Source organism: Phocoena sinus, chromosome 20, assembly GCF_008692025.1.
Source record: "Phocoena sinus isolate mPhoSin1 chromosome 20, mPhoSin1.pri, whole genome shotgun sequence".
Classification (NCBI taxonomy): Eukaryota; Metazoa; Chordata; class Mammalia; order Artiodactyla; family Phocoenidae; genus Phocoena; species Phocoena sinus.
The window spans coordinates 6241122-6267170 of record NC_045782.1 but is presented as its reverse complement, the minus strand read 5'-3'; the positions used below and the strand labels follow the sequence as shown (position 1 = coordinate 6267170).

General features: G+C 46.1%; 1 long non-coding RNA gene across 1 annotated transcript in view; it reads left to right on the top strand.

Moving 5' to 3' along the window:
• LOC116745530 overlaps positions 1 to 26049 on the top strand; it is an 83023-nt gene that overhangs the window by 3282 nt on the left and 53692 nt on the right. The window contains exon 2 of the long non-coding RNA XR_004347451.1: positions 8255 to 8321. This is a non-coding gene — a long non-coding RNA (uncharacterized LOC116745530). The remainder of the gene's footprint in view (positions 1 to 8254; positions 8322 to 26049) is intronic.

Below are 26049 nucleotides of genomic sequence, written 5' to 3'. Positions count from 1 at the left end.
CCAAGGTTGGGCATGAGAGTTGTCAGTTTATTCGTTTGCTTGTTTCTTTTTAATGTTAAGTGGGAGAGTTGAGCCTTGATCAAAGAGAGCATAGGGTGGTCTCAAGTAGAAAAGTCCTTGGGTCAGCCTCAGAGGCTGAGCTCATTGTGAACCCCAACTCAAAGGATAACATTCTAGCTTTAAATGCAAAGTTTACCTTCAAGTGACTGGGTCATCCTTGATCCCTGGAGGTCTCTGTGGTGTTCTGGGCCAGAATGGGTGTCTTACATCACAAATCATGTTTATTGGTCTCTGGTGCTGGTGTGCTGTAAAGAGTTAGCCCAGAGGGCTTGGGGTGCTTCAACCCTGCACATTCCAAAGAAACGACTGGCCCTTGACCAGAGGGATCTTCTAAGTCCTCGGAGTATTCTGCTTGATAAGAGTGTTTTTGTGTACCTGGGGCCTTGGGCTACCCCAGATAGTTTATGGCTACAATGTGATTTATAATGAATGTGTGCCCTTGTTTGCCTGGGGACCTGGGCCATGCTGTATCAGTTTGACCTCTGGAAGTGCTGAAGACAGGGTAGCTAAGGTCAGTCATGTGGGTATTTCATGCCTAGGTGACTGACTCCCAAGAAAAACCTTGGACCTGAAAGCTCAGGTAAGCTTCCCTGGCTGGCAGTACTTCCCAGGTGCTATCACACATCATTACTGGGAGGATTACGTCCTGTCTGGGCTACTCTACTGAGAGAGGGCAGCTGGAAGGCCATGTCTGGTTTCTCCTGGACTCTGCCCTCTGTACCTCTTTCCTTTGCAAGTTTGAGTCTGTATCCTTTCACGGTCATAAACCATAACCATGAGTGTCAGAGCTTTCCTGAGTTCTGAGTCCTTCTGGTGAATCACTGAACCTGAGGATGGTCTTGGGAGCCCCTGACCCAACCGGGAACCTTTCATAGGGAGAGATGCCACTTCTTGCCAAATTTCAGAGGTTCCACGGCCCTTGCAAAATTTTTTCCAGTTGGCTTCAGGCTGGTTCTTCCTCACATGAACCCTTCTGGACAGTTAAATTTTCCTGCGATTCTGAGGTCCCTGACTCCTGGCCCTCTGACCCTTGTTGTTGAGTCATTCAACTTTGCAGTCGCAGATTGCTCTGACGTCCTCAGCCCCAATGACTCAACTTCCATTCACCTCAGCAATCCACGTCCACTGCCACCTCCTACACCTTGTTCATCACTTGGGACGGCTCAACCTACAAAACAATATGCTCAGAAATCTAGCATTATAACCTCTTTGGGCCAGATGTTTAAGAGCATGAGTTGTGGGGTTAGTCAAGTCCAGAGTGACTTAACTTCCTTGCGCTGTAGTTACTTTCCTGTAAAGTGAGAGAGGACCCAATGGAACCATACACGTAAAGCTCTGAGTTAATGCCTGGTGCATACATGCCTGGGATTACAATAAGAGCTACTGTTGCCAGGCTTGTGATGGTTATTAGCTTTATGTGCCAGTTTGACTGGGCCATAGGATGCCCAGATATCTGCTTAAATATCACTTCTGCCTGTGAGGGCGTTCCCAGAAGAGACCAGCATTTGAATCTGTGGACTCAGTAAAGCAGGTGGCCCTCCTCGGTGTGGGTGGGCATCATCCAGTGCCCATGGGCATTGATTCACGGGCCGGAGTAGAAGAAAAGGGCAGAGGAAGGTAGCCTTTTTTCTCTCTGCCTGACTGCCTAAACTGAGACGTTGGTCTTCTCCTGGCAGTGGCCTTAGACTCACAATCCTGGCTCTACCAGTTCTCAGGCTTTCAGACTTGGAATGGCACTACAGCGCCATTTTCCTGGGGCTCCAGCTTGAAGTCGGCAGGTCACAGGACTTCTTAGCTTCCATAATTGCATGAGTCAGTTCCTTATAATGAGACTTATTATAAGGAATTGGTTCTGTTTCTCTAGAGGACCTTGACTAATACAAAGCCTTATGGCTACGTGCTGGATATATTTGACACCTGATTTTGCAGGCTGTCAGACCTCTCTTGGCCTTGCCCATCTCCCCTTCTTAGGCTAGATTTAATCACCCATGTCTTCGAGGGCCCTCTCATCCAATCCTTCCTCACCCTCAGCTCCTTGACCTCCTTCCACAGCTGCACCTCCATCCCCAGTGCTGTGTCAATCCAAATGCTTGTTTTCACTCTCCCTGGCCCGGGGCTGCTGGACAATACTTGGGAAAAAATCACATCACCATGCTGAAGTGGTTCCATTACACATTTATGAGCCTCTCAGCCTCTGCTGGGCTGCCACTGCTGCTTGCTTATCTTTCAATTATCTCTAGTTGACCTTCTCTTACTTTCTCTTCAGCGGCTGCCCCTGACCTCCACCCACTCCACCCAACGCACCGTCATCTCCTCATTCCCAGCTCATGGGGGAAGCTGGGGCTCTACAGAGATAATGGAGACCCTCAGAGACGATCTATGTCATGTATGCCCCTTGGTCTCCTTAATTTGTCTGTATTTTTACCTATACTTGCTTCCTTCATGATTCTATTTGAAGGAGTTATTACTCATCGCCAAAGTTAACCTTTCTAGCAGTAACTGCTGACTCCTTTGCTTCCTGGTTTTTTCTCTAGAAAAAAATTTTTGTTTGTTTGTTTGTTTTTTGCGCGGTACGCAGGCCTCTCACTGTTGCGGCCTCTCTTGTTGCGGAGCACAGGCTCCGGACGCGCAGGCTCAGCGGCCATGGCTCATGGGCCCAGCCGCTCCGCGGCATGTGGGATCTTCCCGGACCAGGGCACGAACCCATGTCCCCTGCATCGGCAGGTGGACTCTCAACCACTGTGCCACCAGGGAAGCCCAATTTGTCTATATTTTAACCTATGTTTGCTTCCTTCATGATTCTATTTGAAGGAGTTATTACTCATTGCCAAAGTTAACCTTTCTAGCAGTAACTGCTGACTCCTTTGCTTCCTGGTTTTTTCTCTAGAAAAAATTTAATTCCCTCTCTCATATATCCTCCTTCTCGCTCTCTCTCTCGTTCTCTCTCTCTTTCTCCCCCCGCCCCCCAAACCCCAAACCCTTTTCTCCCTGATATACAACTATGCCCACATTTCTCTGCCTCATCCTTTTCCCTTTTCTTTCTACACTGCTTATCTTTCAAGATCTGCCCCATGGGTCCCTATCTTCCCACTGCCTAAGTAGTTCCTACTCGCTCTGTCAAGTGGTCCTTGCCTTTGCTGCCCAGTGGAACCCTATGGGGGCCATAACTCATTCATTTTTAAATTTCTGGTTCCCAACAGACATCCTAGAACACTGCAAGAGGCCAGTGGGCATCTGCTAGTGGAACCAGGAAGGATGATGTGCGGGTGGTCCAGAGAGAAAGGAAGAGTAGAAGCAGGGACACGACGGCACTCTGGCGGGAGAGCAGGACTTGGCATCTGTGTGTCACGTGAAGCAAGGACTGGAGTTGCTCACAAAATCTTCCCTGCTCCGGGTGTCAGGGACAGAATGCTGAGCTGGGCAGCGCCTGTGTCTGACATAATATGTTATACATTACGGTTTTATGCTCGTGTGCTGGGAAGGAGCAGACTTGGATTATCTCGCTGCCCCAGGAGATAGCCATGTAGTAAGCGGTAATGGGATCAATGTGCACGAACTGGAATTCTCTATCCCCTCCCAGGGAAAAGAGCAGTGGGAAGAATTCTCTCTCAGGGAGAAGGTGTGTGGGCCTCAACGTTGGGGATAAGAGAGACCTGTTAAATCAGGTGACGGCTTTGGGAGCTGCCAGAACAGAAGGTGGTGCCAGAGCCCCCCAGGCTGGACCACTTTTCCACCTGCCTCTCTGGCCAATTGTGCTAAGTGAGGTTCTCTTCTGGTGTAAGAGGGACGTTACCAGCCCTTTCTTCAGGGCACAAAGCTGCACAAAGCTTCTTTCCATTTTTCTTCCCACTTCTTTTTACTCACTGGCACTTCTGTGTCTTAGATATTTTGCCCACATTGCCGTTACAGCAACTTTCAACCATATAATGTCGTAGATATTTGGCATTGAGGATTTAACACTAGTGACTTCTACTTTAGGCATCGTATCCCAAAGAGCCATGGCATGCAGTAGTTTGTCATGTTGCTAACGTATGAGTCTGTACGACCTGCTCTGTGATGGCGGGGGCCGGAGTTAGTTAGCAAGTTAGTGAGTCTGGTCACCTGCCCAACCTATGCATTTCATTATTGCTTTTTTATTCATTCATTCGACAAATATTCTTTGAGTATCTAGTATATGCCAGCCCCTATGTTAGGATGCTAGGTTGGCTATAAAGTGGGCAATGAAAAGGTTCTAGGCTCCCGTGGACTATACCTTTGGGAGGAGGATGAGGGGAGGGAAGAAGAATAAACAAAACAATTAATTTCATGTGGTGATATGTTCTATGAAGAAAATAAAGCCGGGTGATGTGATGGAAAGTGAGAGAGAGAGGTGAGCATTGGAAAGGAGCCCTGCCCACTGCAGCGTTATTCACAGCAGTCAGAAGGCGGAAGCAACCCACGTGTACGTCAGTGGATGGATGGATAAACAAAATGTTGTGTATTCATAAAATGGAATATTATTCAGCCATAAAAAGGAATGGAATTGTGATACATGCTACCATGTGGATGAATCTTAAAAACATTATGAATAAGCCAACACAAATGAAATAAGCCAACACAAAAGGGTAAATATTGCATGATTCCATTTATATGAATACTTAGAAAAGGCAAATTCGTAGAGACAGAGAGTGGACTAGAGATTACCAGGGGCTGGGGGAAGGGGGAAGTGGGGAGTCATTTCTTGGTGGGTACAGAGTTTCTGTTTGGGGTGATGAAAAAGTTGTGGAAAGAGGCAGTGGTGGAGGTCACACAACACTGTGAATGTACTTCATGCCACTGATTTGTACACTTGAAAATGGCAAGTTTTGTATTACATATATTTTACCACAATTTAAAAAAAGAGGAAGGAGGGAGATTTGCAGTGAAGAGAAGAGCCGCCATGTGAAGATGGGGGGAGGGGACCATCCTGCTGGAGGACGCATCAAGGGCAAAGACGTCAAGGCAGGAAAGAGCTCGGATTGGTTTTGGTTCTCCATTGCTGTGTGCGTAGTAACGATCATGAAGTGTTAAAGATGTTTCTTTGTTAAAAAAAAAAAACAAGCTTCGGAAAGGAAGTTGATGGTCACTGCTGGCAGGGGTAGTGAAGAGGTTTAAAAGCAATGGTACGGGCGAGTTTGGGGATTCTCAGAGCTCTCCAAATGCCTTCCGCAGGAAGGCAGAGAGTCCTCTGCAGCTCTCGGTTTGCAGGTCCAGCCTCCCATCCAGCTGTGAGCATCTTGATGCTGCCCAAGGTTGTACTGTTTCAATTCTGTGCCTCCTCGCCTTGTATTTGGTGAGTGATGGGTGATTAAGTAGACAGCCTGGGAGTCACTTACATGTGGGGCTGTGTAGGCTAACATTGCTAAACGAGCAAGCAGGAGAAGTGGATTCTTAGCCTCGTTCTGCCGTTAACTAGCTGTGTGTGTATAGATAAACGGCTTAGTCTATCTGGGCTTCAGATTCTTCCTCCATAAAATGCATGCTTCGGACAACATTAGAGAAAACAGATATACAATACACATACTCCTTTTCACACGTCCGACAGTAGGGCCACATGGTGATGTGTGGACACCCCAGGCCTGAGTGGCCCTCCTCCAAGCCAATATTCCTTACAATTTTTTTCAGTATTTACTTGCCTGGGGAGGTGGAAGAGTTTAAAAGCAACTGATTTTCTTTTTGTACTAATAAAAATTGTATTTATGAACTTACTTCAACAAGGCAAAGCAGAATCACTGAAAAATTGTGTGTGTGTGTTCTTGTTTCCTCTTTGGGTTTCTTTAGTCCACTTTAACGTGTATATAATAAAATAAATCTCTTCTTCTGAGAAAAAGGCACTATATCATGGGATATTTAGATTGAGATTTTAAGTTCACTGGGACTGCCTGAGAAAGTTGTAAGAGGTTTCAGTAGAGCTGGGCTTTTAAAATTTTCATGTCAAGGTGCTGTCTGCTTTGGTGGGAGTGGGACAAATCATATTTAACTGGTTGAGCTCAGTGATGTTTTAGTGTTCGTTTTGGATCAGCATTTCCCAACAGCTGCCCCAAAGGCCTGGAACTTCTGTAGCTGTCCAGGGCAGACATTGCTAATGGATCACAGCACTCCTTCCTGCAGAGCCCAGATGGGACTCCAGCTTTCTCGCCACCACTTCCAGTTACGCATTCTATTGGCCATCCTTGGGCTGGGTGGATGCTGTGATTCCTTCTGACCTCAGTGTTGTAGAGCTCTGTGATCTTAAATTTTGCATGATTTAAAAGTAATCACTGTTTGTCTGGGACCTAAGTAACTGACATGTAATTTTGTTTCAGACATTTTGATGTTTATGTAAATGTTTGTGTAGAAGAAAATGATGTTGGAAGCTAGAAAAATCCCTCCTAGACATCTTTCCTGGTTTTATAGCATTTAAAAGAAGTGACAAGTGAAGGAAATTTTATGGAAATATTCTGGGCTACTGTCAACTAGTATGGAGAGCAACTGAAGACCTAGAATTCAGAGGGTGGTCCTAGAACCTGGACGGAAGAAAGACCTTGCTTTTCAGGAACCAAACAGCTTTAGCAATGGATTGAGGTAGGAAATGATCTGAGAAGATCTGTTGACAACTGCAAAGCCTTTATTTATGTGAACTACACCAAGCGCCAATCTAAATTAGGTTGAACTTTGAAATAGCCAGTGCTGTAGCAGAATAGCTTTTGCTCCCAAAGGCTGACAATGAGAGTATTTAAGGGAGATGAACACAAGCTTTAGAGATTAAAAAAACATGGTTTTGAATCCTGACTCCTGCAATTACTTGCTGTGGCACCTTGAAATAAGTAATTCATCATCTCTGAGTCTGTTTGCTTATCTGGGCAATGAAGATACTTAACTTTCGGCATGTGGTGAGGCTTAAGTAAGATATCAGTGGTGACACCTGCTGAGGCCCAGAGCAGGCATGGAAATACAGCCTGGGTGATTGCATCAAGCATGAGGAGTGCTTCACGGACACTTTCCAGTAAGGGGTCTGTGGTCGGAGCACTGATGAACTTGGAACCAGAAATTGGGTCTGTGGAGGAGAAACACGAATCAGCTGTACAACGCAACAGGAAAACAATATCAAGAGGCAAATCACAACTTAATCGAGGAAATGAAAATGGATACAACGGGTTTCTATCAAACGGGGCGGGGGGGGGGGGGAGGGGAAGATTATCCTACCGTTGGGATTATAAATCAGCATGGCCATTTGGAAAGGCAGTTTGAAAGTTTTGTCCAGTTACACTCAGCAGTGTACCCCTCCTCCCCTATATGATGGTTCTGCCCTACACAAACCACCAGAAGAGGAGGAAACCCTTGCCCTGGTTTATTTATTCTTTATAAGTTACAAAGTCCTGTCATATGACGTGTGCATTCATCTGTTTGTAATTTATTCCCTATTGGAGTGTAAGCTCAGTGAGGTCAGTGTCTTTGTCTCTCATGTTCATAAACATACCATCATGAAATGCAGAACACGAGTGTATAGAAAAGATTCTAGAAAGTTCTAGAGAGAGAAGAAAAAAGAAAACCTTTCATATGAATCATAACAGCAATTCAGAAAATCTGTTGTGTTTAAACATACGTAAATGATACCCTACTGTATGCATTATTCTGCAGCTTGCTTTTTCAGTCAGCATTTGGCTTGCAGGTCTAGCCATATAGGTACTTAGAGATCTACAGCTATTCTATTTAACTTCAGATTCTGTCATCACTGCTTTATTGCAGGGGTAGCAAACTCAACCTCTACAGAGGTTATGCAGGACACCTGAATGTGAGGCAGCCTTGGAGGAAGACGTGTTATAATCATGTCTTATGCCTGCCTAATTACATGGCCATATAAAACATTGTATATGCCAACTAAAATCACCAAACAGAACATTTACCAACGTTATATTTTGCCTAGAACTAGCAGTTAGCAAACTTTGTCATTGTTTTCTCATACTTAATGTTATGGGTAATCTTTCGTGGGTAACCATTGGTATTTTAGGTTATTTCCTCTTTCCCTCCCAAATTAGGACTAACTTGGGTTACAAATTTGGGGATTAACTTGAGAACACAGGAGATAGGGAAAGGAAGATCGAAATGTCGGTTGCATTTTTTAAAGCTGATTGGAGAAAGTGATTTTAGATCTGTGGCCAAAGGCACTTATAGTGTCTCCTCTTGATTTTGACAGAATCACGGGCAGAGTCACAGTTCACCTGCACATTTCCACCTGAGGTTGGACTCCTACCACCTGGCAGGTAAGGAGACACGGTGCATACTTTTTATAGCTTATGAATTTGACCAGACAGGAGTAGGAGCTGAGCCAGGCAAGCTCAGTTCCCTCTTTCAGAAGCAAATATCAGATAAAGCACTACTCTTAGGCGAAGAAATTAGTAGAGGTGGAGACAAAAGCTAGGAGTGTTATCCTCACAGAAGTTCCTCTTCACTGAAAGCTTGAGACTAGTAGGGAGGTTGATTCCCTTAAAAGATAACCAACATTTGGTCTCTGGAAACTTTCCTTCCTCCTCCTCTTTCTTCTCCTTTTCTCTCTTTCATGTAACACATTTAACTAGGACAACTCTTGATCTTGGTTTCTTCTCATTAATTTTTCCAGCTACATGGAGAAAACCTTTTCATTGCTAGCTTTTGGTATTTCTATGAGTCACGGATTCTTTCTTCTGATACATCTTTTTTTTTTTTGCGGTACGTGGGCCTCTCACTGTTAAGGCCTCCCCTGTTGTGGAGCAGAGGCTCCGGACGTGCAGGCTCAGCGGCCATGGCTCACGGGCCCAGCCGCTCCGCGGCATGTGGGATCTTCCCGGACCGGGAGGCGAACCCGTGTCCCCTGCATCGGCAGGCGGACTCTCAACCACTGCGCCACCAGGGAAGCCCTGATACATCTTTGATTACTGTTTTTATTCTATTAGTTTTGATCTGTTCTCTGATTCATTATCATTTCTCTTACAATTTTCAACTCTTTGTTTTAATATTATGTTGATTTCCGTAGGTTTTTTTCACTCCCTCTCATACCTTCATTTTCCTCCTAAAATTCATGTCTCCAGCCCAGACTTCTGTCCTAAGCTTCAGATACATATATCCAATTGTTGTCAAGTTCAATGTATCAAAAAGAAGTTCTTTTTTAAAATTATTATTTTTAAAATTTATTTTTAAAAATTGAAACATAGTTGATTTACAATATTGTGTTAATTTCAGGTATACAGCAAAATGATTTGGTTATACATATATATGTATATGTCTATATATTTTTTTCTATTATTTTTCATTATGGGTTATTACAAGATATTGAATATAGTTCCCTGTGCTGTACAGTAAATCCTTGTTGTTTATCTATTTTATATATAGGAGTGTGCATCTGTTAATCCCATACTCCCAATTTACCCCTCCCCCACATTTCCCTTTGGTAACCGTAAGTTTGTTTTCTATGCCTGTGACTCTGTTTCTGTTTTGTAAATAAGTTTATTTGTACTATTTTTTAGATTCCACATATAAGTGATATCATATGATATTTGCTTTTCCCTGCCTGACTGACTTCACTTAGTATGATAATCTCTGTGTCCATCCACATTGCTGCAAATGGTATTATTTCATTCTTTTTTTATGGCTGAGGGTTGTATATATATGTCTTACATCTTCTTTATCCATTCATCTGTCAATGGATACTTAGGTTGCTTCCGTGTCTTGGCTACTGGCAATAGTGCTGCTATGAATATTGGTGTGAGTGTATCTCAAAAAGAAGTTCTTATCTTCCTCTTAAAACTTGTTCCTTCTCCTGACTTACAGCCTATATACCCTTTAAACCACGTGGATTGAAAAATCATGTCTTCTTTTTAGGATTCATTGAGAAGATTAGATGAGATAATGCAAGTGGCTGCTGCTTAGCTGTCAAGAAAAATGGGGACATAAAAGTCTTCTTGCAGAATGTGAGCCTGCATTAGACTGTAAAGCACAGCTGTTATCCTAGGACTCCTTCACTTCCTGTGTTATGTTCAGAGCTTTCCTTTTGTTCTTGGTAGATTCCTAAGAAAGACTGAAAGGCAAGGAAAAGTTTTGAGTCCTTATATACGTCTTAAAACATCTGTATTGTTTCTCATATTCAATTTATGACTTAGAGGGGTATAAAATTCCAGGCAGTAAGTTCTGGCAGTAAGTTTTCCCCCAGAATTCTGAAGGTTTTGCTCCATTATATTCCAGTGTCTGATGTTGCTTATAAGAGGCTTGTTGTGTTTCTGATTTCTTTTCCTTAGCATATAACCCATTATTTTTTCCTTTCTGGGTATTTTTATTTTTTAATTTATTTTTTAGTATAGTTATATACCAATTTTACTTTAAAAAAACAAGTCTGGGTGGGCAGGGGAGTTGCCACACAGGGTGGAAAGAAGCATAAGAGTAGATCAGGTGGTTTCAAAGATCCTCAGAGAAGCGCTCAGAAACTCTTTTCCAACCAGGTCCTCATTACCTCTGGGTATTTTTAGAACCCTTTCTTTATCCCTGGGGTTCTGAAATTTCAAAACAGTGTGCCTTATTTGGCTTTTTATTATTCATCTTGCAGAGTATTTTATGGGCCCCTTCAACCTGGATACTTATTGGCTTTCAGTTCTGAAAAGTACTTTCCTATTATTTCCTTTGATGATTTCCTTTTCTTTATTTCCCCTGTGGTTTGAAAGTCCAATTATTTAGATATTGTAATTTCTGGAAAAAAAAACTCTTTTCCTTCCTCCACTCCCTTCTACCTCTTGATCTTTTGGTCCATTTCTGGACTGTTTCCCCAACTTTATATTCTATTATTGAATTTTTGTTATCAAATGTTTTGATTTTCAAAAGTTTTCTCTTTGTTTTTGAAATGACCATTTGGGTAGTGTGCTGTTATTTTTGTAATACGCAGTGTGTAGGGGCGGTATCTCCTTTCACTCCACTAAAGAGTCTATTTACTGATTTTTCTTCTACTCCTTTAGTCGTGTCTGAATCATCCAGGTTTCTTATTTATATTTATTTGTTTTGCTCTTTTTCTTTCAGAGGGCTTTCTCAAGTGTCTGGTTGTCCTTTGCTGGCCATGTCTTTTTAAGGTGGCAAAATATACTTAATGTAGGATTTACCATTTTAACTATTTCTTTTTCAGTATACAATTCAGCGGAATTAAGTAAATTTACATTGTTGGGCGACCATCCCTACTATCCAGCTCCAGAACTTTTGCAGCATCCCAAACTGAAATTACGTACCTATTAAAGCGTAACTCCCTATTTCCCCCTCCCCCAGCTCCTGGTAACCATTATTCGACTTTGTCTTTTGATGAATTTAACTATTCTAAGTACTTCAGGTGAGTGGAATCATACAATGTTTGTCCTCTTGTGTCTGGCTTATTTCACTTAACATAATGGCTTTAAGGTTCATCCATGTTGTAGCAGGTGTCAGAATGTTATACCTCGTAAAGGCTGAATAATAACCCATTGCCTGTCTATACCACATTTTGTTTATCCATTCATCCGCTGATGGACACCTGGGTCGCTTCCATGTTTTCCTTCTGTGAATGACGCTGCTGTGAACATGGGGTGTACATATATCTGTTTGAGTCCTTGCTTTCAATTCTTTTCTTTTCATGTATTTTTGAAAGTGAGACAGTAAAAAATTATTAGAGACTCTGTGTGTACATGTGTGTGCTGTTCCCAGTGGATGAAAGGGTGTCAAAATCACTGTCTGTTAGTGGATCCCAGGAAGAGAATATCCGTTCAAAGGTGTATCTGTGCGGGACAGGCTTTCTCTACATAGGGCAGGAGTATTGGAACATTTACAACATACAACACAGCACTCCATGCCTACAACTTATGGCGTGAATGGTGTGTGGGCGACATTCTTTCTCACCTTCCAGGTGTAATTTCCCTATACTTTGGTATTTCTTTGATACTTGTGACTGTGATTTGGGAGGCCAGGGTTGGGATGCGGAGGGAGAGAGATGTACAATTATATGTTTGTGCTCAAGTTGCCTGGATTCTTGGAAGTTCCTCTAATATATATATTTTCAGTCAGCCCTGGAAGTAGAGATCATATTTTATGAGCACCAGCTACTTATATAACTGTGTAGATAGTTCAGGATTAAGCAAATGTTAGCTCCATCTTGGAATGTAATGAAGGCGCTTACAGGGAACAGAGTGGAGGTGGTCTCCAGGAGGCTGGGATTCTGGCTCAGGTCCAGCCTCCACCCCTGTGGTCTGTTTTCAGAGGCTCTGCTCTGGCCTTTGCAGCCAGCAAGCTCTCCAGTCCAGTAGGTTTCCTATGAAAAAATTCACTTTTGAATTTTTATTTAAGTGGTCTTTTTTTAAAGTAAGAATAACTTCATTGGAGCCTTTCTCACAGACAGGGTCATGATATCGTTACCTCGATGCCTGCTTTTGAGCAGAGCACAAGGATAAGGACAGGAGGGGTAGGGGGCACAGCCTGAGCAGCTGGTGCTTGTTTCAGCCTCTTCCTGGGCCGCTTCAGAGCCGTCACAGAATAGGGATGCGGCATCACCACTCCCTGCACAGCCCCGGTGCGAGGCTTGAGGTGTGATGTGTGGATATGGCGGTGTGTTTGCACTGGCTTTTATTTATTTATTTATGTAAAATTTTTTTCTTTTTTTAAAAATAGATTGATTTATTTATTGGCTGCGTTGGATCTTCCGTGGCTGTGCGTGGGCTTCTCTAGCTGCCGAGGGCTGCTCATTGCGGCGGCTTCTCTTGTTGCGGAGCACGGGCTCTAGGCGCTCAGGCTTCAGTAGTTGCGGCACGTGGGCTCAGTAGTTGTGGCTCGCGGGCTCTAGAGCACGGACTCAGTCGTTGCTCTGCGCATGTGGGATCTTTCCGGACCAGGGCTCGAACCCATGTCCCCTGCATCGGCAGGCGGATTCTTAACCACTGCGCGCCACCAGGGAAGCCCCTGCGCTGGCTTTTAAATGATGCTCTTTCTAATCTCACTTTTCTGCTGCTGGGGAGTGTATGTGAAATCAGTGCATGTCTACTTCAGTTTTGCTGCCATTGATGTTATCGGTATTCATTTATTTACTTCACACCTTTTTAGATGGATGATGTAAGATTTGTCAGTTTCTTTCTTGACGTCTTGCACTTTTGTCAGCAGAACGCCATCTGCCATCATTCCATAGTGGTGCTTGTGGACGTGTTTCAGAAACTGGTTGATGTCCTGTGAACCAGATTTGCACAAGCCTCTTCAGTTTCTGCTAATGAGTGGAAGATGGCTCCCAGGGCCTGCTCTCACGGACAGCGATGGTTAAACCTCCAGAGGTCTGATAGCCTAATGTGGACACAGGTGGAAGCAAACTCTGCAGACAGGCAGGAGAACTTTTGACAGTGTCTGTGCTTCCTTCATCCTTTGGAACCAACCAGAAATCTGACATTTCCTCCAGGAAATGTCAAATATTTCCCCGTCAGGTGCTTCTTCACAATTCTTTCTTTTTCACTGCATTTTATTTTTCACTCAGATAAAATTTACCAACAGTGAATGCACAGATCTTAGCCTCATACTCTGATGGGTTTTGACAACTGTATCTCCTCATGTAACTCAAACCCCAGCAAGACAGAGAACATCTCCTTCACGCCAGCGAGTTCTTTGTGTCCCACCCGGTCAATCCGTGCCTCACAGCCATCACCGCTCTGATTTCTGTCACCAGAGATCCATGTTACTGGGTCTAGAGTTTCACATAAATGCAGCCGGCCATTGTAATTCTGCACTGCCCATCCCTCTGTGTCTGGCTTCTTTTGCTCACCCATGTAATTGCGTATATTAGCAGTTTGTTCTCTTTATCGCTGAGCCCTTGTCCACAGTATTTTTTATCGTGGGATATACTACTTAAAAGGAAAACCCTTTCTCTACCCACAGAATAGTTCTGCCACCAAATGGCTGGGTTCTCCCCTACCATTAAACAGTTCTGACACCAGCTACCCAGACTCAGCACTGACTCTGTAAGGACCCAGTCCCACGAGACTGTCCCCCATGTCAGACACCAATTGCACTCGTGCTGCTGATCAACCATGTATAAGTCAGGGGTTCCCACGACCCTCTCCTCAGGTTTGATACTTTGCTAGAATGGATAACAGAACTCAGGGAGACACTTATTTACATTCACCAGTTTATTATAAAGGATATGATAAAGGGCACCGAGGAACAGAAAACATCCTGCTAAGTGAAAGAAGCCAGGCACGAATGGCCACGTAACGGATGACTCGATCTGCATGAAATATTGGGAATAGGCAAATCTCTGCAGAGAGAAGGCAGCGTAGAGGCTGCAGGGACTTGGGGGAGGGGAGAATGGGGCGTGACGGCTTAATGAGTGGGGTTTCTGGACAGTGCGGGCAATTGTTCAGTACTGTGAGTGTACTAAATGCCACTGAACTGTATGTATACTTTAAAATGGTTAAAATGGCGAAATTATGCCGTGTGCATTTTACCACACACACACAAAATATCCACCCCATTGCATAGGCGGGAAAACTGAGTCTCAGATATGCAAAGGCTTAATCCAGGTTCACACACAGAGAGAGCATCAGAGCTAGGGATTAATCCATCTGATGACGCCAGCTGTGCGCTAAGTGCCGAGAATACAGAAAATATAGAAGTGAAGGGCGCAGACCTCTCCCTTTGCCTCCCCACTGAGCCTCCTTTCCTGGCCTTTACTGGTTTTCCCCTCTGCTTGGACTGGGCTAGCAGGTGCAGGGCGAGCTCTGCACCTGTGAGCCACACCATCGCCACTGCGTTCCTGGTGACAAGGCGCTCAGGCTGGTCGACTCCAGGCTGAGCTGGCGTGGTGGCACCAGGCACACGGAGACTCAGCCTGCTCTGGGCTTTGGCCCCAACCCTTCCGGATAGGACACAGCTCTGCCACGCCCTCCAGCCCCTATCCCTCCTCTGCCAGCTGGAAGGCTCTCTCCTGTCAGCAGGTGGTCACCCTGGAAGTCTTTGTTCTACTAATCCTAATTCTCTTGTAGGAACGGAAAGGCTGCCTCTGAAATTAGGCCGCCTGCCATGAGAGAAAGTTGGGTGGGCATTTGCTCAGCAGCAGACATCCACTGCTCAGTGCTTCTGTCCTAAAAGCTTTTTTGTCCTCTCATAGCTTTTGGGCTCAGTGACTTAATCCTTCTGGATTTTTGTCCCCGGTACCCTTAACTCCCGGAGCCTTGTGAGGCTATAAATCACTGAGAATCCTGCAGAAAGGAAGCAGAAGGGCAGAGTGCGAAGTTGAAATAACTAAGTCTTTATCACCAAGTCCCACCTGCCATTCCGTCCCAACTCTTTTCCATCTTATTCCGTCTGAATTTTCCTGCATATGTATCACCTCCCTTCCAGTCTGTCCTCTGGGCCTGTGAAGTTGTCCCCAAGGGCTGGACTCAGCATAAGAAGGGAGGAGTTGGGATTTATCTACAAGGGACCACTCTGCCTTTGAAGGTCAAGAGTCTTCCAACTGGAACAAAGAGGCAGGGGCTTGGAGAAGGGTTCCCCTCTGTGCTTGGACCCTTGGTTCCCTCTCCCAGACAGGCAGGGTCCCATCCACGTTCCTTGATGCCACTTTCATCTTTGTCCCACATACACTCAGCAAAGGAGGAATCTTCCTGCAGTGTAGACTCACTCCCCAAGAGGAGACCCAGTGGGCAAGACGCTTTATAGCTCGACGTCTAGATATCAGAGAGGAGCTGGACGTGTCTTCCTTTGTTCCGATAAACCGGAAAGCTCTGATGAGACAAGATAATAAGCTCGTGGAGTCTATCAGGAGGAGAAGCGTGAGACTGTCCTGGTGTCATAGACTCACGCAGAGACCAAACCTGATAGACTGTGCGTGAAAATGTCCAAGGCAGTCCCAGCCTTTAGTTCATACCCAGCGATATTGGTCCCTTTGTTTATTTCCCGATGGATGTATGGATTTTTATCAATGCTAAGTAGACAGAAGCTGGCTCTGTCCCGGGGGAAATCCCATGGATAAATTGATTTCCTCCTGACCCAGAAAGAGGGACTTTCTGGGTGCAGCAGTTTGTACCTCTTAATTTCCCTGCTCCTGGAGGCCAAAGATCCAAGTGAGTCCTTTCTGAAGGTGACTTCTTTGCTCTTACTCAAAATGCCCAAGCCACACAGGCTCCTCTCACATTTCTAAGTGAGGGGTAAGCTGCTCTGAGTACGAGCCCAGGCACCCCTCGCCGCACATGAAAATTTGATCCGTGCACTAAAGACTGTCTTGCTTAATGCAGTCGGGCCCTTTGTCCGCAAGAGCTAATACCCTTTGGGGAAATGCTGTGACTTAAGCTGAAATGTCAGGGAAGGAGAGGGTAGAGAGGGAATGCGGACCTCTGCCATCCACCCTCCTTTCTCCAGCCACTTAATAACTTGGCTAAAAGCCACAATCATTACAGAGCCATCAGCCAGGCTCCAGCCCCTCGCTGCCTTCCCAAGCAATCAACAGGATTTAGGGAGCCACCAGTTGGAATTTATGTCACTTAAAAAGTGTGGTTTCTTAGACCAGTCCTACAGAGACCGATTACAGAGACCTGGGCACTTTGATTAGCTTCCGTTTGGAGACCGGGAGGCTGTGGATGGAGCCAGCTGTTAGGCCTTCCAAGTGCGTACCTAGAAAAAGTAGGCACCTAGCACACGGCCCGCTCATCTCCACGTTGTCCTCACTAAACATGACTCTTCCGTCATTTCATAGCACTTTTTGTTTGATGGAGCTGTGATTGAGAGGAAGGAGAGCCATCGGAGCCTCTTAAATGTTGCCAAACTTTTTACATTCATTATTTTTATAACAACTTCATGAAGTAGTTATGATTATGCCTCATTTTGCACACGAGGAAAATGAGGCAAGGCCACCTTCTGCCTCAACGGGAGTTGAGAGTAAGCCCCATGCGTGCGGCATCTAGGATCTCACCTTCCCAGGAGACCTATCAACCATCGACAGGGCCTGGGGAGGAGGCTTCAGATTCTGGAGTAAGACCTAGCTTCCCCAAACCTCCTCCTGTCCGGTGACAGAATCCAGAGTTAGCCCCTGACACCCAAACTTTTCTGGGTTTCAACACTTTTGGCCCCGCTACTACTGTCTTGAGTCCTTCACACTAATCTCATGTCTTCCTTTTCTCTGTTCATGTCCACCATATACAAAGCCCCAGATTCCCAGATCTTACCTCTGGCTCGTGGAATCCCTAAAGTGGTCCCACATCGCTGTTGTATTGCGATTGTATCTCGCACCCCTCCCCGACTCATGGAAACTGTCTCCTGTAACTTCGGAATTCCAGGTTCATCTCAGCAAAATCCTCTATATCCTCAGCATCTCGTCTGGGTCAGAGGGGTCCCCTCATTCTTCTTGCTCTAATGGGAACCTGGCTCTCGCTGAGGCCAGTTCCCTTTGCAGCTCTCTCACTGATGACTGTGTCTCTCCCGTCCTTCTCCCTTGAACCTCTGGGCCTCCTGGTTTCTCGTGTCTGCTTCCAGACCAGCCTTCCTCCACAGTCACTAAGACCCTCGTTTTATTCTCCTGCTGTCAGGCTACATCAGTCCCGACCCTTTAGCGCTACTTTCCTCTGCTAGCTCCTCTGGTCTTGCCTCTCTTTTCTTGACAGTTTTGTGTCCTGGGTGGCTATTTCACTCTCTCCGACACCAGTCCCATCTTAATTCTTGGTGATTTCCACATACTTTCCGGTAGTTCTCTTAGTTCTTAAATTCCCCTCCTCCTCCAAGCTTATATTCCACTCTCCTTTGGCAGTTGACCCTCATGGCCTTGTCATGACCAATCATTGCCACGTTCCATAATCTCTGCTTCATACAGCTCTCTCTGACCACCACCTGTTTTTCAACCCACTCCATCTAAATAGTATCTGATTCTGGCGATCGTTCAGTCTCACAGGGACGCTCAGTCCATTGATCCCACCACTTTTCCCCTGCTCATACCCTTTGGATGTTACTGCTTCCCTCCCATCTGGTTTAAATTCCACGGTTGAACATGGACATGGTTGTTTACTCCCTTGCATGTGCCCTTGACAACCTTGTCATTTTTACTTTGTGTTACTGTCCCTGCTCTATGCCCGCACCCGTCAGCTGACCATGACTGCTAGATAAAACCACAGTCACAGCGAAGCTGAATCTCTTCTGTTTTGATGCATAACTGCGAGCTTAGGGCCGCCAGCAGTCCCATCACATTTCCCTGGCCACTCACTCGCCTTCTCTCCAAGATTCTATTTTACGCCTTCTCTTACCTCGAAATCTCCCAAACTTTCTCACCTATCCACACTCTCAGACAGGACCTTGCTTCCTCTCTCACTGGGAAAATAAAGCAATAGGCAGAGGGTTTTGTCAGGCTCCCACCATCAAATCTACTCACTCCCCAGCATCCGTACCGTATGCTCTGCCTTCTTGCCCGTGTGTATAGAGGACCTGCCCGTGAGCCCACGCATGCCAATCATGCCCTCGCACATTCATCCTGTCCCTTCCCCACTACTCTGTGACATCACACCGGCAACCTGGCCCCTCTCTTTCCAGCCTCACTCTCCCCGCTTTCTACTGGGTCATTTTCATTAGTAGACAAACCTACTGTAATTTGTTCTATCTTAATGAGAAAGCCTCCTGTTGGCCCCATGTTCCCTACCAGCTACCACCTATTTTCTCTGTTCCCTTTTGGGTTTAGCAATAACCTTGACCAGAACATTTTTGTTGGAATGATTGGGGCAAAGCCTAATTGGAGTGGGTTTAAGAGAGAAAAGGAGAAGAGGTGTTGGAGCCAGTGAGTCTAGACTATCCTTTCAAGGAGTTTCCTGCAAAGGGGAGCAGCAGACCTCTCTTATACCAGCAGTCAAAGTTAGTTGAAATTTCGTGAGTTAAAGTTACAGGAAACGAAGCCAGGAAAGTAGGTTAACACCGATGTGACGCTCGCTAGAAGCCAGGCATGTTCACAGAACCGAGTGGCAGATGACTGTAGAGAAATACAGAAGTTTGTCCCTTGTCTCGAAGAGCTCTGGCCGAGCAGGAGAGACTGGGCAGGCTGGGGACTTGATGGCTGCTAACAACCAGACAGGGGCCTTGCTCTGTCTTTATCGGCCCGAGGACCTCAATTTGCAGACACTTGACTCTTTCAACTCTCACCCTGTTTCCTTCTTAACCTCACCTGAGCTGGACCACATCATGTCAGACAGACCATGTGTGGGACTCACCTAGGGGCAGACCTAGCCCTGTGTGAGACGCAACAGCCTCCTTGCTCCAGCTCTTAGGGCTCCGATGTTGGATTCGTATGGTGCGATTGGCTGCACTGGTCTCCTGGTGCTGTCTCATGGGAGGCCAACCAACCAACTCCAGCCGCCCTCTGAGGCTGTTAAGAATATCTTTCTCCATCCAAGGAATGGGACCAGCTCTCTATACCTGTCAGTCTCAACCCCACACCTGTTGCAACACAGACAGACGCTATCGACACACCTGTGCCCACCCTACATCCTGGCTTTAACTGCCCAACTTCCTCGCTCCCTTCAAAAGCATATCGGAATACAAGTGACTGGGCGTAATAACAAAGTTATTCCAAGGAGAACTGTGGTGCTGCTCTGATTAGTTTTAAAAGTAAAGTACTTGTAAGCACTGATTCTCTAACCGCCATTAGTAACTTATTAGTAGCATCCGACATTACAAGGAGTCAGGACCATCCCTGCAGTTGAAAAGTGCAATTGCACAGGCAGCTGAGTGCGAGCAGGGCCCAGGCGGGTTGCTCGAGTGGGTGCAAGGGCTGGCCGAGGACTGTGGCAAACTTGAGAGCCTGTGTCCGTCAGCAGGGGCAGAAGACCGCTCTCCTCCAGTCTGTCGCTGCAGCTCAGATAGGACCCATCTTCTATGTCTTCAAGAGAACCTGGGAGTTCACATTTTAAGGGGAACCTTCTGGTTTTTAAATACTGAAATGTAATTCAAAACCTCCAGAAACACCGTACATGACAAACAAAACACAACTGCGAGATGAATTTGATCCGTGGGCAGGTATCCTGCTCTCCTGCTCTCCTACGTCTGGGTCTGTGCGTTCCCAGCTTGGCCTCCTTGCTGTCTCTCCAGCTCTTTGTCGGTCTGAGACCTCGCACAGCTGCCCTCGCAGGCCCATATTTCAGCGCCGTGCCCTGGAAACCGGGCGTCAGCCCTGCTGTCAGAGGAGGGGCTCCTACGTCGCCGGAAGCAGAGGGACACGGGGGGAGAGTGAAGGTGGTGCTTTTCATAACTAACACCCTCCTGCACCACTTGCCCCATGAGGGACGTGGTGGAAGGCTGGATCACGGTGACATCTCCAGAGCGCTGAGAGACCAACTGGGGAACCGCCGGCTCAGTTCTGCCATGAGCTTCAGGATATCCTGTGATCTGAGTGCCAGCTGATGGAGGCACCTGTGTCAGCATAACAGCCTCTGCAGGTGCGGGGACACCAGCTGGTGTGGCCTGGGGCTCCATGCTGCTGGGGCGGCCAGCTGGCCCGGGAGGCAGGGAGTCCAGCGGCCAGGGCCTCAAGATGCATCTCCAAGGCCAGCTGCACTTCACCTGGAGTCACAGGGACACAGAATGGGGCCAGAGGGGCTCCGGAGAGGGTGGCTCACCTCCCCCTACACCTCCACCACTGTCCTGCCGCCACCAACCGACACATCAGCTGGGACCGAGCGGGCACTGGGGTTTGCTTTTATTTGTGGGGGAGACTGTTTTTGGTTGGGGGGCAGGCCTGCACATCAGACTGCTCTTCTCTTTTAAAGAAAGAGAAAACAGTAAGGCGTTGATGAGTTTGCTGAGAAACGGAATCTCTGGTCCCTAAACGGGAACTCCACGAGCTCGGGGAAAATTCCCTGTGAAATCACGAGGTTCAGCACAGTGGCTGGCCCATAGCTCAAGAAATATTGTTGAATGGACAAAAGAAAGAAAGGAAGGGAGGGAGGAAGGAGGGAAGGGAGGAAGGAAAAGAAAGAAAGGAAAGAAGAGAGGGAAAGGGCGAGGGAGGGAAGCAGGGTAGGGGTGGGGTCTGTGGGCGTTGACCCCAGATGTGAAGCCCTGTGGACCGTATGATAAAGACTGTTTTGTTTCGAGAGGGGGGCTGCTGAATACCAGCTCAGGCCATTCTCCTATACCAGCGACGCAGAGAAAGGGGGAAGGGAAAGCCTGCGCAGAATTATGTATATATTTTTACTGCTGAGCAATTAGGCAGTTCCCTTTTGGTTAAAATCCATAGTTTCCCTCCCATCTGGAAAGAAGTGGTTTTAGTAATGTGGCAGTTTCGATTTTGAGCCAGAGAAGTCATTTAGGAACAGAAACATGAAACACTTCTTTAAGAATGACCATACCATTTCAAGCCCCAAATGATCATATTAAGGGTTTAGTTAATATTACACCTGCTCTGAAAAGGGGAGAAAAAGGCAGAACGACTTGTCACGCAGTCCTGCTGAGTGGCCACCCAGTGGGTGCTGTGAGGTCGGCTTTCTCTTCAAGGCGGTGGGCGCTGGTTCCTGAGCGTTGCCGCAGCTCCCCGCAACGTGGATGTTTCTGGAGCTGAATGAATAGAGGGCCTGCGTTTCTCTGGCTCCTGAACTCAAAGCACAGACCGGGTTCTCTCCACTTCATCTCACTCGTGGGTACCACACCTCCAGAAGCAGTAATGGTGCCATTTATTAGCAAGCTTCCATCTAGAGGAGGGACTGCCATTTTGTACTGGGAAGGAGAGTATTATACTCTTTTCTTCTCATGCAAAGCCCTCAGCGATTTACTCCTTCTCTTCATCCAGTGGATGCTGTGGGGTTATCTTCCACTTGCCCCCAAAGCAGTCCTCCAGGCAAACCACAATGAACCTAAGGGCTGCTGTAGGAGAGAACTGTTTTCTCCCTCTTCTCATTGGAAGCACACTTCCAGCCTTCTCTCCAACCTCCTTGCTGTTTCTTCTCTGCGGAGGAAGAGCGACATACCCAAACACTAACAATGGAGAAAGTCTGCCTGTGTAGTTCAGTCTCCTTCTTGCTTCTCTCTTGGATCCTGGCTTGTGTCCTTCCTTTTCTCCTCCATGCCCTGCCACCCTCCGCAGTGTGTGATGGGAAGAGTGGGGGAGAAGGAGACCTAAAGTTAAACTGGAAGGTACTTTCCCTGGGGGCGGGGTAATTATTATGGATTAAGGACGGTGTGAGTCACTACTAATAGAGTTAATGTCGTGGTTCCCATCTGAATTTGTCTCAGTTGATTCAGACTTTGAAGGAGAGGGGAACACAACATTTCAGAATCAGAAGGAGAAAAGGGAAGCGATAGAGTCAAAGAAAGTATGGACAAGAGATTAGAAGGAGAACCAGGAGAAGCTGCTTGAACTAGTCTGTGTGGACAGTAGGAGAGCACGCCGCCTGAGGGATCGTGGAGGGGTTCTTGGTAAATATGGAGGCACCATTTGTCTTTTTTTTTCTTTCAATCAACAATTTGTATTTATTTATTTATTTTTGGCATGCGGGATCTCAGTTCTCTGACCAGGGATCATACCAGGGTCCCCTGCAGTGGAAGCGCTGAGTCCCAGTCACTGGACCACCAGGGAAATCCCCACCATTTGTCTTTTGCATCACTGAGATCGCTGGACTGGGTACGCATGTTGATTGTTGAACACTCCTCCCCAGACTTCATTTCTCTCTGACCTTCCTTCCTCCCTGCTCACCCTTTACTCTTAGGCTATACCCTTAAATAGTTGGTTCTCAGTAAATGGGGACACTCAAGGCTTCTAAGTAAAAATTTCAGGGAATGTCTATTTTCCTTCATTAGCTGCAAAATAAACACATTTTCATGGTCCTGCAGTTCAGGGGCTGCTGGGCTGGTGTTTACACATGTGGTGAGCAATGCTTCCCTTGCTCTCCCTCTGAATGCACTCCACCACCCTGTCTCTAGCCAGTCAGGGTGCATTGGAAATACCTGCAGAGCTTTCAGAAGCTACAGATGCTTTGGGCCCCGCCCCAGTACATCTAAATCAGAATCTCTGGTGGTGGAGCATTGCAGGCATGGACATTTTCTAAAAGCTTCCCAGGATTTTCTGATGGATATCAGGACTGTGAACTACTGATCTAGGCAGACACAAGCCCCCTGAGCCATTAACCTTCACCAAGTTAAATAACCAGTCCTCCCTAAATGGAAAATTCCTGCAAATCTGGAGACGTTGTCAGTAGTGTTAGAGACAGTGATTTCTTTTTCTATCCCAGAGTCTTCCAGCTGTAGGATAAGCTGAAGTAACCTTTATCAGAGTGGACGAACTCAGGGAGGGCTGAGGCAGTGATGTCTGGGCTTGTCTGCTGGGCCCCCTTGACCTCTGGCTGCTTGGGCAGCTCATCCTCTCTAAAGAGGGCAGTGTTGCTACCTAGAATCAGGATGGGAATTCCAGCCAATCTTGGGCAGTGAAGTCCCAGGGGAACGGCTTCTGCCATGCGCACACCACTGTGAAGATCCCTCTGGGCCAATACTTCACATCTGCCTGCATTTGCTCTCACATACTTTAGACCCCGTCTTCACCTGGAGAGAGGTCAAAAGTGACATGCTGGGTACTGTGAATCTGCTTCAGTCATGGTGGGTTAAGTTTCACTGGGAGAAGATTTCCGGGTTCAGCACCGTCCTTGATAACCTAACCAATTCTAAGCCCCAATGAATCAAAGACTTGTTAAGCTCTGCCAATGGGCTCGGCCCCCACCCGTGCCCTTCAGTCACTCAAAGTCAAGGTTCAGACATTTGTCTTTATTCCTTCTGTTCAGATAGGACATTCCCCACTCTCCAGTCTTGCGGGCACCTGTCCAGGTGAGCACTGGAGCCCACAGGTAGGGTTGTTAAGGCTTCCTAGGCAAGAGGGCAAGCTCACCTTTTCTCCTGAGCTACACCAGCCTTTTCACCCACAAGAGTTGCCAGTTTTCTGCTTTTACAGTAACCAAATGAACTTGTCCTATGCTCAAGACAAGTTGTAATTCATCAAATCCACTCATACTCTTTTCCCATTGCTTTTTACTCAGACAAAGACTGCGGCAGAGAGGTTATTAAATCCTTTTCTAGGGGTGAAATACATAGAAAGGCTGTGTGATTCCGTGATGCACTCCAAGAATATAAGTAAATTTGCTCTGCTTGATCTCACTGTTATGAAGCCACATTTGCCACTCTTTATATTACACAAAAAATATATTCAGCACACACCGCCGCTAATAGTCGCTGCTGCTCCCAACAGTAGGGACTGGGCTTCCTGCTTTAGCTCATATTTTTCTGAGTAAGAGGAAATGTCTGGACAAGTTTCTGCCTCTTCCTCCTGTGTCTGGAATTTTAACCACATCTGCAGAAAGTTTTTCAGTGTTTCTCCCCCAGAGTTCAGCGTTTCTACTGGGCCATCATATTTTTCCACATTTGATGGTACAGGAAGTCCCACTTTTAGATACAATGCAGATGTGGAAACTGTGTCTTAGAAGCAACTTGCTTTCAGGTAAAATTATAATGGCGTGTTTGACGATTTTGGCTTTGTTTATCTGGACATTGAAGAAATAATCATAATGGCTTTTGTTTATTGAGCACCTAATACGTGCTAGGTTCTGTGCAAGACCCCTCACTGCATTAGTTCATGGAATTCTCACGATAAACTTGCAAGAGGAACACTATGATCTCAACTTACAGATGCTAAGTCAATGTTAAGAGGGATCAGGTTTCACGCTCAAGATCAGACTTGAAACTAACTCAATCAATTTATGAACTCATTTGATTGAAAAGTTCATGTGGAAAAAATAAAACACATAAGAATAGCCAGGACAAATCTGAAAAAAAAAACACATGACCGTAGAGGGGCTCTACCACGTGTCTGGTGTATATCATCAGTAAGAGGAATATTGACTAATACTTTGAAATGTTACCTCACCACCAATAGCAATGGAAAAGGGAGCACGTCTCCTCCCATCTCTGAATTTCAGTTGTGTCATCTCTAAAATGAGAGGGTTAGAATTAATCCAGTCCAAGGGTCCTCACAGCATTCCATGCCTCTGTTCCCACTTCAAGGCCTGCCGCAGGAGGGCAGAAACCCAGCTCGAGGTAAAGGGGCCGGATTCCAAAGTTGTCCATTGGGTGTAACCACCTATTAGGTCTCCCTCCACAACAGGCTGACTCTTCTGTGGCTGGATCTCCACTTCCATTGCTTGGTCTTCCTGTCTGTTCAAGAACCAACACTCTACTGCTTTCATTATTTTCATTATTGAGGCTTTTTTTTTCTTTTTTTGTACCTGGTCATGTTTTGCTTTTTTAGAGTTGTCCTTGCTATTCTCATATGTTTTATTTTTCCACATGAACTTTTCAGGCAAATGAGTTATGTCCCCAAATGTCAGTAGTGGCAAGGCTGAGAAACCCTGTGCTAGACAAGGAGAGTGGAGGGATGGGAAGAAGAGTTTAGGAGAGAAGAGAGGGAGGAGAGCAGAAGAGAGAGAAACGCAGTGGGAAGCAGGGGCCCCCCTGGCCCCTAAAGTGGGGGGTGGCTTTGAGAGAAAGAATATCTTCTCCTGCTAGGAAATGCACTTTCCTTTATTCCAATTATATTTCTGATAAGAGAGGACTTCTGTCTTGACTAAGAAATGATGGAAAATAAATCTTCCGCTTACAAACTTATTCATCTGAGGGGATGGGGAGAATGTTCCACAGACTAGCTTATGGCTCCAAACATTTCAAGTCTTGTTTTTCCTCCACTGTCTTTGTACTTTGTCTGTTGTGAGATGCAGGGCATGTTCATATGGTGGCATAACTCTAGCCCTGCACCCCATTGTACAAAGTCAGGACCTGGGTGATGCCAAGTGGACAACAGGGAAGCCGTTCCCGTGTCAGGATGGCTAGCAGCAACTTTACTGTGTATGGAAGTGATTGTAAACCACACACTTATATCCCACAAAACCCCAAATGTAGTCCCAACTCAACTTACCCTTAATTGTCTCCCCACTTGTACTCATGGCCATCCCAGTGTCACCAGATATGAGAGGAGTT